Genomic DNA, 12,052 nt, shown 5'->3' with positions numbered 1-12,052 from the left:
CTTTCTCATTTTTGTCTTCTCCACACAACCCACATCATTATATTTTATTCCACCCATAGTGCTATGTTCATGGCTCACACTCATTTATTACGTGAAAGTTAAAAAAAGTTTGAGATTACTAAAGTACGAAACAATTGCTTGGCTTGCCATCGGGGTTGTGCATGATGAGAGCATTTTTGTATGACGAAAATGAAGCATAGCCAAACTATATGATTCTGTAGGGATAACCTTTCTTTGGCCATATTATTTTGAGAAGACATAATTGCTTAGTTAGTATGCTTGAAGTAATATTATTTTTATGTCAATATTAAAATTTTGTCTTGAATCTTATGGATCTGAATATTCTTGCGACAATAAATAGAATTACATGGATAAATATGTTAGGTAGCATTCCACATCAAAAATTCTGTTTTTATCATTTACCTACTCGAGGACTAGCAGGAATTAAGCTTGGGGATGCTTGATACGTCTCCAACGTATCTATAATTTTTGAATGTTCCATGCCATTATATTATCAACCTTGGATGTTTTATATGCACTAGCACAAATGCTCGTGCGTTGCAACGGGAAAAACAAATCCTTCCTATCTAGCTAATATAATATGAAAAATGATAGGGGAGGGAGCGCGAGGAAGGGTTGTATATTTGGTAATATTGCTAAATAACCAATTTTAAAAAAAGACCAGATTTGACCCTTTAAAAAAATCAAGTTCGCATTGCAATAAATTATGCACCACAAAAAGATATGTTGTACCTCCACTGATGATGGTCGTGTACTACCATTTTTTTCTAATCACATTACCAGTTTTCAAGATACGTAGGATATGTTATTATAAGAGCACTTGTGACTAACTTATCCCATCATTTCTGCTCTATAGAATAAGTCTCTCCCTAATCTCTCTCTAATATATATATATATCCCTAATAATAAATCATGGATTGACTCCGTGGATTCACTGTCACAATACGTTTCTTCACGTGAATTTACGCTTTCAGTTTTTTTGTCCGTCCGTCTCATCTATCTTTTTCTATCTGACAAGGTGGTATTAATCTTACTGCATCCCCAACTAGCTCTGGTGTTTGAATCGTTATCCCTGCTGCGTCGCCCAGCTGGGCCTAAATCCACGTGATATGGGCCTATTTTTTAAATAAAGTTATATGGGCCAGCTGGTCCTGTGGGGGTAGTGGTTAGCTTAAAATAAAAATAGGTTTCGTATACGTCAACAGCTAGCTAGCGCTTCTCTGTATGTACGTCGTCGATTGGTCCCGGGTAATTTTCGTACGTCTGTCGCCAAGCTGGGCCTCGCCAGTGTGTTATGGGCCAACTGGTCCTGATGTGCTGATGTAACAACTTTTAAGAATGCCACCAACTGAGCTATTTGTCTTTGTGCAAAAAAGTATAAGGCCAGTATTGTAAGTCATAGTCCCACATTGCTTTTTGATATCAAATCACACCTATTTATATACACGTGAGTTACCACAATCAACAAGCCATGGCATCAATAAATAAACAGGGGGTTCGCTTAAGAGAAACGAGGAAATTAACTAAGCCTCGGAAAGAAGCATGGGGTGCCGGGCATGGACATGCATGTGCGATCAAAATGCGACGCTGCCGGAAAGATGAGTAAATCTTTGAGAATAAACTTGGGCACCTGCGTGTAACCTGATCACACTCGAAATCCAATTAATATGAGTGACACATTTAAAATGTGTTTATATATGCCTATTGAAAATGTTATATAATTTTTAAAAATCGTTCATGCATTTAAAATTGTTAGTGTGGTTTTAAGAAAAGTTTTCACGTATTAAAATAATGTTCATATAAATTGAAAAATGTTCACCCTTTCTCAAAAAATGTTCATGTAATTCTAAAAGGTGTTCACATACATACAAATATCCGTAATTTAAAAAATATTTATGCTCTTTAAAAAGGTCCATGTGATTTAAAAAGTCTTTTTGTGTTTCAAATGGAAGGCTGATGCATTTTGAAAAACAATATGTACAATTTAAAAATGAGTGGGTATATGAGGGACGAGCGTATGGACTAGGTGTAAGCCGTAGAACGGGAAGGGCGACTCTCACGTCCAACTTGAGGAGATTAGTTTTAAAAGTACTCCTTCCGGTCCTTTTTAGTTCGCATATAAGATTTGCCTGAAGTCAAGCCTCGTAAAATTTGACCAACTTTACAGAAAAAAGTACCAACATTCACAATCTGAAATCAATATCAATAAATGTGTCATGACTTAAAGTTTCATATTATATAACTTTAGCACAACAGATGTTGATATTTTTCCATATAAATATGGTCAAACTTTGTAAAGTTTGACTTCAGAGAATTCTAATATACAGAGTAAAAAGGACCAGAGGGAGTATTAGACATTCACTTATGATGGCGTGGTTCAATGTCAACTGCGAGCGGAGTAGTCGAGATCATCATCATGGGATCAACCACGTTGAAGGCATTGCATTCTAACAGATTAAAATACTCTTCAAAATATTTAACTATCAGACACTAACTCAAAATATAACATGTTATATATGAAAAATTCCTGAGAAAAAATGTGTATACATTTTAAATATATATATATATATACATGCATACCTGAAAAATTCTTTCAACGGACTATTTTTTTACGTTGCATTCATTTGAGTAAGGCACTCTGAGTAAAACAGATCGAGGCTCCAGTCATTAAGATGACACTTAAAGTAGCCTTTAACCTCCACCTCTCATTTCTAACTGGCATTTGCTCAGTATGATGATGAAAACCACAAGCTCGTGTACATAATAAAACTTGCAAAAGGGCGAAAGGATGAATAGGTCGATGACAATGAGTGGACGGAGCAATTGTGATAACTGGTGAAATATAATTTTTGTTACCCCGTTGCAGCGCACGGGCTCTTTTGCTAGTTTATCCCTAATTTTCATAATAAAGCACGGATTGACTCTGTGGGTTCACCGTCGCAATACGCTTTCGTCCAGTCATAATACGTTTTTACGATTCGTATAGACAAAATCGTAATATAAACGAGGTGGTACTAATTAGCTCTAGCTAGATTGGTTGGTTGATTCGTGTCAACAGGCGCTCTCTTCCGAAAGTCCACCGATTACGTGGCCTCGACCTCGTTGCTATCAGCAGCGGCAGCAAGCATGCAGCGGCAAGGGGAGTCCGGCGAGGACATCGTGATCGTGGGAGCCGGGCTCACCGGGCTCGCCGCCGCGCTCAGGCTGCACGGGAAAGGGGTGAGGAGTGTGGTGCTGGAGTCGTCCCCGGCGCTCCGGGCCTCGGGGTTCGCCTTCGCCACCTGGCCCAACGCCTTCCGCGCGCTCGACGCCGAACCAGATCAGGAAGCTCCACCTGCACATCCAAGGGCTGCGCGTCATGTCAGCGTCCACGGGTGAGATAGCGAAGGAAGTGGACTTCAGGGACGAGTTCCGCTGCGTCAGGCGGGACATGCTGCTGTAGGTCCTGGCGGCGGAGTTGCCGACGGGCACCATCCGCTACTCCTCCAGGATCGTGTCCATCGACGACGGCGACGGCGACGGCGCCAAGATGCTCCACTTCGCTGACGGCTCGACTCTCCGGGCAAAGGTGCTGGTCGGCTGTGACGGGATCAACTCCGTGGTGGCAAGATGGCTGGGGCTCACCAAGCCGTCGGGCGCTCGGCCACGCCGGCCCTCGCGCGTTACCCCCGACGGCCATGGTTTCCCGCCCAAGTTCTTGCTGGACGGCGTGGCCTGGGCACTTGGGCGGCAAAACGGCTCGTGGTGGCACGGCGGCACGATGGTGCGTGCAACGCGGCCTTGGCCCATTGCAGTGGTGCCAAGAACGCGATGCTCGCGGCCAGGTAGGCCAAGGCGCGTGGGCTGTTTGGGAACGCGGTTGCCGTTGATGCATGGTGGTGACGGCCAGGAGCGGTGCAGCGACTCCTGCAGGCAGACGTGTGATGCTCGCGACAGCGCACGGGAGGCGGAGGCATGCGAGTGAGAGCCGGCGATGCGCATCAGATGGCAATGGCATTAAGGCTCGGCACCGGCACACCAGCGGCAGCCAGCAACGCAGCGAGCGGCTGCATCGAGCCGTGATGCGAAAACCAGCATTCCAACAGTTGCCTAACAGCTCGAGCATGCACTGCTGCGGAGCCAAAGCACGGCGGCGAGTGCAACCTGTTCGGGAACGGCTGCACGCTGGCTAACACTCGAGGCAGCTCCCAAACAGTAATATTTCTACATACACATATTCTATTTATTTCTCTTCACAATTTTTTAATTTCATCGTACATATAGCAATGTATGGATATGCACAGTGCCAATGCATCTGATAACAACGCAAGTCCCTCCCATTGCATGTTGTATTTTTTATATGGATTACATAGTTCTGCAAGTGCACATATATATGCCAACAAAGCTAGCTTATACTGGATTTTTTATATGGATTACAAAGTCCTTCAATTGGATGTTTTTCTACGATTATGGATCTAGAGGAAAAAATGTTGTTTTCACATCATTGTTTTAATCCAATGTTCAGCTTTCATGCTATAAGCTTTACTGCTTTAGACTGAACATTCGTATCAATTGAATCAATGTGGCCTTACATGTAGTGCCGATACTGTTAAATTTGTAGATATCCTATTTTATTCAGCAGTAACTTTATTTTCTTTTCACTTCTTTTTTATAAATGTCATGCTCAATAGGTAATGTCATAGCAGCTGAATTTCTTCATAACTGGCATAGGCAGTTATCTTCTTATGTGCTGTTATTTCTAGAGGTAACCCCTAATCAAATAAAATTTTGGCATCTCATTCATCATACAGTATTTTAGCTTGGCAGAATAAACTTCTAAGATGACTTTCTATACTTTGTTAGGCGAATGGTATGTATAGCATGCCTGTACCATCAAATACATCTAGCCTGCCCGTAAGTGCAGTAAGAAATAATGATATGATGAGCTAGGTTGAGAATTTCAAAGTGTTGAAGACAGAATCAGGCTTTTATTTTCTTGAATTGTTTGAAGTGGATCATATATGTAAAACTTCAAATAATTTCTGAACCCACCAGATGTTGCAGCGTAGAACTACTACTTCTTCAACTTGAAAAGGGTCCATGATTTTTTCATAGCTGCGTTGTTAGCTTATCTATTGATTGTGGTTTTCTTCTTGGTAATCATAACTAAGTTTTCGCTTTACTGTAAACTGCACATATGCAATTGTGAAGGGCATTGAGTTTTTTCTTCAGAAGCAAAGATAGTAAGCTTCTCTTATTCCCAGTAAAGCTCTCTACTTTATTTAGACTGTAGAGTAGAGGGGCAAGAGACAATTTATGAGCAGGATGGTAGTGAAGAGAGGAGCTGCACAGTGGCTTCTCGTCGTGACAACTATTTTCTTAACCTTTTTTACCTCTACTGTTTTGCAATAGTTGACTTGATGTTTTGCTTTGGCTGCTTTGCTGTGTACAATGGGTGGTTGTAGCTGCTGCATGTAGCATTGTATGGTTGATGTGTTTTGTCTTTGATGCAATCCAAATTTTGGCAGCAATTGTTTTGGAGACACGGGAGAAGACTTGGGGCGACGTAGCAATGTGTGGGGCGGGCGGAGCATCGGGAAAGGCCACAGCAACACCCGCGCTTTAATCAATTACGATGGCCTCTGATCGAACCATACTAAGCAAGTGTAAAGGAATTGACAAAGTGCAAAATTGTTCAAAGAAATATGACTTGGGACGACGTAGCAGTGTGTGGGGCGGGCAGAGCGCCGGGAAAGGCCACAGCAACACCTACGCTTCAATCGATTACGATGGCCTCTGACCGAACCATACTAAGCCAATGTAAAGGAATTGACAAAGTGCAAAAGTGTTCAAAGAAATATGGCGGGTGGTCCTACTTCTCAAAATAGAGGGAGAACTCAGTTGTGCCATTTTATCCAACTATATTCAAACATGTGCCTTTTTTGTCAAAGACAAAGAAAAGTGTACTATGAAAGGAAATGTGTGCCATTTTTATCAAATGCCTCCTATCCCACCCCCACCCATGTGTTTCTCCTAAGTCATCTGCCCTTCCCATGCTGCCTTTGCCTCCATCCTGAATCACCAGATCATCATCGATGTCGGCCGCACCCGCACCATTGTCCCATCCACTTCTTCATCCTCCTTTCCTACTCCCTGCAAGTGCCGCAAGCAACGGCCAACGATGACCCGAGCTATTTTTCTATCTCCCGTTGCAACGCACGAGCATTTTTGCTAGTATAACTAAACTGTATCAAGCAAAATATAGTAAAATAACTTGAAGATATTATTGTTAAAGGTTTTTTTGAAATGTTTATTGTTAAAGGTTAAGACAATACAAACACTTACCTATCACAGGCTGGGAATGAGTAACTCAACAATTGTCAAAACAAACATATGTGATGTTGGAAATTTTAACTTTACCAAAGAAAAAATAATTATTTCAAGCATAATCCATAAAAAGTTAAGCTTCAGTTACCTATACTTATTTCCGACATTCAAAAAGTGTTGTCTAATCTCAAACATTCGATCAAACTTTTCTTTTTGATAATTAACACTCCATCAGACTTAGCGAATACCATGGGCAATATACACCTTGTGAACAGTCGGGAGAAAGACTGGCAAATTAAGAAGAAACCTTAGTTATACATTTCTGTTTGAGGTATACAACCAATACACACAATTTCATTATATACTTTTGAAACTGATTCAAGAAATGAGAAAAACTAAATCTCAATCATATTAAGTTTTTTTGGAGATGAAGGCAATGCCCCCGGCCTCTGCATCATGAAGATGCATGCAGCCAAGCAGAAAATTAAATCTAGGAATGCTTTGGTACACCGTACCCTTTAAATAGTTGTACGGATGTCAATGAAGATTAGTGGTATGAATTACGAACTAAACTATCGTGTCAAAAAGGGCTACATGGTCATCTCTCATGGTTACGGAATACTCCCATCTGTACTCCCGTTCCCATCTACTCTCACGATTCCTCTTTTTGTATGCATCTTCTTCCCCTTGTATTGCCTTCCAGCTACAAAACTTCCGCCATGACTCCTACATGCTCCCGTGCCCAGCCTTCACGATATTCCAATCATGGGCATACATTAATTCAGCTTAACAATACCTCTGTTCATGTGTTTGCCACCAACGCTGCATGCTGGCCGCCGGTTAACCCTGCCCTGAGAAACACGAGTGTGCCAGTCGATACGGCGCCGACCAACGGACTCCCATGGCGACAGAAACAGAGCATTGATGTAGAGGAGCACACCGAGGTGACGAACCGGAAGTTATCTCTGCCCGACGAGGTTCTGCTGGCAGTCGCTCGTGCTCCCTGGAGCCAAGCATGGTGTTTCACTACAGCAGGTTGACCATGATGCACTTGATTCCTTTAAAGGCCAACGCACACCACACTTATGTGGAGATCTTCTTGAGCGCATCGGCCTCCAGCCGCATTGCTGTCGTTGCCATCCCGGACGGTGAGGTCCCTATGAGGCCTGACACTAGGGTTGTGGGGTTGTGTGTGTGTGTGTGTGGGGGGGGGGGGGGGGGGGGCGGGGGGGGGGGGGGGGGGGGGGGGTACTCAGCGCCCCATCCATGGCTTGGCATCTCTCCAATTTACAACCCTTCGCTCTTCCGTGGCCGTTGTTAAAGGGGCTTCACTCCAGATTCAACCAACAAATTTGCAGGGTTGATTGCCAGGTCCTTTTCTGTAGGGTGCACCCATGTGAGCATTGGTTGAGGAGCAGGCAAGCCGCGTTCTCCATGATTGAATCCTACTTTATTTCCCCCGCAAATCTCCCTGTCAGTTAATTCCCTTCCGTGAAAACATCTCAAAGAAACTTCCTACAGGGAGACTTTCTGGTTATCAATTACTCCCGTTAAAATCTCCGTCTCTCTCTATCTTTTCCTAAATTACTCACGTGACAATCTTTCTCTCCTATAAAAATCTGTTTACTATGGAGCAGGCGAGATAAAAAAGGAAATCAAATCTGTTAGGAGACGGAGGCCATTGAGTCATGATTTATTATGGAGGTTTTTTTATCGGTGATCGTGCGAGGTGTGGGAAAAACGGGAAGGTGGAACGATGCGGGGAGAGACGGATGAAAACTTTACGCAATATATACGCGAGACGAAACCTTAAAGATAGTATTATATAGAAAAAATTGCTTTTAAATCTCAGTCGTCTATCTTTGTGTTAACACAAAATTAACGGATATAAAGCGATGACTTATGAAGAACTATGAAAGCCTTCATCCTTTAATATTAGGTAAAGATTTATATGCTATTTTATATGATTTTTGAGACTAATCTATTAACCTAGAGCGCAGTGCCAGTTTTTGTTTTTTTCCTTGTTTTTGAGTTTTACAGAAAAGGAAAATCAAACGGAGTCCAATTGACCTGAAACTTCATGAAACTTATTTTTGGACCAGAAGAAGGCCATGAAGTAAAAGAGTTGGGTCAGAAGAGTCCCGGGCTGCCCACGAGGGTGGCGGGCGCACCTCCCTACCTCGTGGACAGGGATCCCCACCTGACTTATTCTCAACGCCAAAACCTCTTATATATACTGAAACTTCCAGAAAGAAACCTAGATCGGGAGTTCCGCCGCCGCAAGCCTCCAAAGCCACCGAAAACCAATCCAGACCCGTTTCGGCACCCTGCCGAAGGGGGGAATCCCTCTCCGGCAGCCATCTTCATCATCCCGGCGCTCTCCATGACGAGGAGGGAGTAGTTCTTCCTCGGGGCTGAGGGTATGTACCAGTAACTATGTGTTTGAATTCTCTCTCTCTCTCTCTCTCTCTCTCTCGTGTTCTTGATTCGCACAATCTTGATGTATCGCGAGCTTTGCTATTATAGTTGTATCTTATGATGTTTCTCCCCCTCTACTCTCTTGTAATGGATTGAGTTTTCTCTTTGAAGTTATCTTATCGGATTGAGTATTTAAGGATTTGAGAACACTTGATGTATGTCTTGCATGTGCTTATCTGTGGTGACAATGGGATATCACGTGATCCACTTGATGTATGTTTTGGTGATTAACTTGCGAGTTCCATGACCTCGTGAACTTATGCATAGGGGTTGGCACACGTTTTTGTCTTGACTCTCCGATAGAAACTTTGGGGCACTCTTTGAAGTTCTTTGTGTTGGTTGAATAGATGAATCTGAGATTGTGTGATGCATATCGTATAATCATACCCACGGATACTTGCGGTGACATTGGAGTATCTAGGTGATATTAGGGTTTTGGTTGATTTGTGTCTTAAGGTGTTATTCTAGTACGAACTCTAGGATAGATTGAACGGAAAGAATAGCTTCATGTTATTTTACTACGGACTCTTGAATAGATCGATCAGAAAGAATAACTTTGAGGTGGTTTCGTACCCTACAATAATCTCTTCGTTTGTTCTCCGTTATTAGTGACTTTGGAGTGACTCTTTGTTGCATATTGAGGGATAGTTATATGATCCAATTATGTTATTATTGTTGAGAGAACTTGCACTAGTGAAAGTATGAACTAGGCCTTGTTTCCTAGCATTGCAATATCGTTTACGCTCACTTTTATCATTAGTTACCTTGCTGTTTTTATATTTTCAGATTATAAAAACCTTTATCTACTATCCAAATTGCACTTGTATCACCATCTCTTCGCCGAACTAGTGCACCTATACAATTTACCATTGTATTGGGTGTGTTGGGGACACAAGAGACTCTTTGTTATTTGGTTGCAGGGTTGTTTGAGAGAGATCATCTTCATCCTACGCCTCCCACGGATTGATAAACCTTAGGTCATCCACTTGAGGGAAATTTGCTACTGTCCTACAAACCTCTGCACTTGGAGGCCCAACAATGTCTACAAGAAGAAGGTTGCCTACTAGACATCAAGCCCGCTATTGTAGCACTACTTGCTAGTATAGCCCGGAAAGGAGTACATTATTTGCCTTTCTAGAGATTTCAACAAGTGACTAGACTACACCCTAAATGAGTACATATGGAGCAAAATGAGTGAATCTACATCGTAAATAAATACGTAGTTCTCTCATTTTCCTCTCTGCCTTGGTCGCGGTGCACAATATTGAGTATACTAAGTACTTACTAGTCTTTTTTTGACACGCATTTATGTTTTTTAACACAGTACAGACGCAGGCGCTCATATACACGCGCATACACTCACCCCTATGAATGCACACACACACACACCCTACGCCTATGAGCACCTCCGAAATACTGAGCCGACATATCATCTTGAAATTTACGAAGTCACCACAGACACCTCGTTATCGACGGGAACGTCTCCTGACATGCATTTATGTTGATACGGCTTGAATGCCAACGACACAAAGGGTAGCGGTTCTTGAAACGTTGAATGGTAAATGATGCCTCCGCATTCAAGTAGCATGCAGAGGTAGGAGTAAGTAATTGGAGAAGCAGAATGGAGCATGTGAATGCAGCGCAGTTTGGACTATCATATAAAGGCGCCACACCACTCCAATCCATCTACTCCTAGTCTTTGTGCAACACTGCCCACACCAATCCAAGACCAAGACCAAGTGACCAGAAGCCACAAGCACCCATGGCATCAATGGACGCGTGCGACAGTCGGCTGTGCCAGGTTGTCCAAGACGCCGACCTATGGCCCCGCACCATGGAGCGTTTACAGACGGTGTTGGCGACCGCGGTGTCATAGCCTTCGTCGAAGCTGGCTTCGCCTCTCGCATGCGCCAGACGATGGTCGACTCCATCCGCAGGTTCACCATCGTCAAGAAGCGCACGGAAGATCTTGCCATACTAGTCCAGCCCCCGCGCCCAGGCTCCTCGTTACCTGCCACCGTCATCGGCCTCCAAGGTGATGAACTCTTCGAAGCACTGGTGGCCCTGCAGCTGCCAGAGGTCGCAATGAAGAATGTGCACCCCGAGGCTGCGCTCGCCGTGTAGCGCCTTGCCATGCAAGAAACCGTCGATCTATAGATCCACGTCTACGATGAAATCGTCTACATAGTCCACTACAAGGCCAGCGAGGACAGAAAGACGTTGGCCTTCTTCCAGCGGTTGGAATCTTTGGATGCCATTGTTCAAAAGCACGTCGACCTGGCCATGAAAGCCGTTGCTACTTAGCCGTCGTTCGGTGGGCCGGCGCCCTGAGTCGAGGAGGTGGACGTCGTCGATGGATGCATCTTTCTTCTTGCCTCCTGTAACCAGCATTGCATCGCCTTGTGGCCTTAATGTTTTATTAGTGTACGGCATTATTATTCCAGTCGTAAATGACATGTGTGATCCCTTGCTCTTATTTGGCGTTAATTATTTGTAGTATCACTGTCTTCGACCTGGTGTAATACTACCTAGGTCCTGGTTTATTAGTCCCTTTTGTAATTTGTGCTAAATTTTGACCAAAGATTTAACTGACAAAATGTTAGTGAATGTCAACAAAAATTATATCATTTGATTTGTATTTGAACATAGTTTTCAATGATATAATTTTGGTGACATGCATGAACCTTTTGTTAGTCAAATTTATAGTCAAAATTTGGCACAGATTACGATGGGGAGCAATAAACCAGGACGGAGGTAGATTGGTCCGTCACCATTGTGTTTTGTGTCTAATTTTGACTTCAGCGACCCAACCTACATGGAGGGAGTGATGTATATATTGACGCAACAACCAAACTTATAAAGTATATTCAAAACCGAGCGTTACTACAAGTCACGAGTTCAAAACGAGAAAGTGGAACAAGTACAGCATGTCTGTGTCGTTCGTGTCGCACCCCCACACGGTCGCGGTGCACAATGTAGTACAGTAACTAGTCTCTTCTTGACCCACATTTACATTGATATGGCTTGAATGCCAAGGAGGGAGAGGGTAGCGGTTCCCGAGACGTTGAACGGTCAATGATGCATCCTCAATTAGCATGTAGAGGGAATTAATTGGAGAAGCAGAATAGACCCAGCATGATGTGAATGTAACAGAGTTCGGATTCTCATATAAAGGCGCCCCACCACTCCAATACATCTACTCCTAGTCTCTGCGCAATAATTATAACCATATTTTAAGCAAGCAAAC

The 12,052-nt window shown here is 43.3% G+C and overlaps 1 long non-coding RNA gene and 1 pseudogene across 1 annotated transcript; both read left to right on the top strand.

The window, feature by feature from the left end:
- Nucleotides 1-3,147: 3,147 nt before the first annotated feature.
- Nucleotides 3,148-3,985, top strand: LOC123056980 (monooxygenase 2-like; annotated as a pseudogene).
- A 452-nt stretch (nt 3,986-4,437) lies between these two features.
- On the top strand, nt 4,438-6,013 carry LOC123058594 (uncharacterized). The gene is made up of 2 exons (XR_006427242.1): nt 4,438-4,765; nt 5,529-6,013. It is a non-coding gene; the product is annotated as an uncharacterized lncRNA (long non-coding RNA).
- The last annotated feature ends 6,039 nt before the right edge of the window (nt 6,014-12,052 follow it).

Source organism: Triticum aestivum, chromosome 3A, assembly GCF_018294505.1.
Source record: "Triticum aestivum cultivar Chinese Spring chromosome 3A, IWGSC CS RefSeq v2.1, whole genome shotgun sequence".
NCBI lineage: Eukaryota > Viridiplantae > Streptophyta > Magnoliopsida > Poales > Poaceae > Triticum > Triticum aestivum.
Note: the sequence above shows the minus strand (reverse complement) of the source record. Positions and strands in the feature narration are given on the sequence as shown.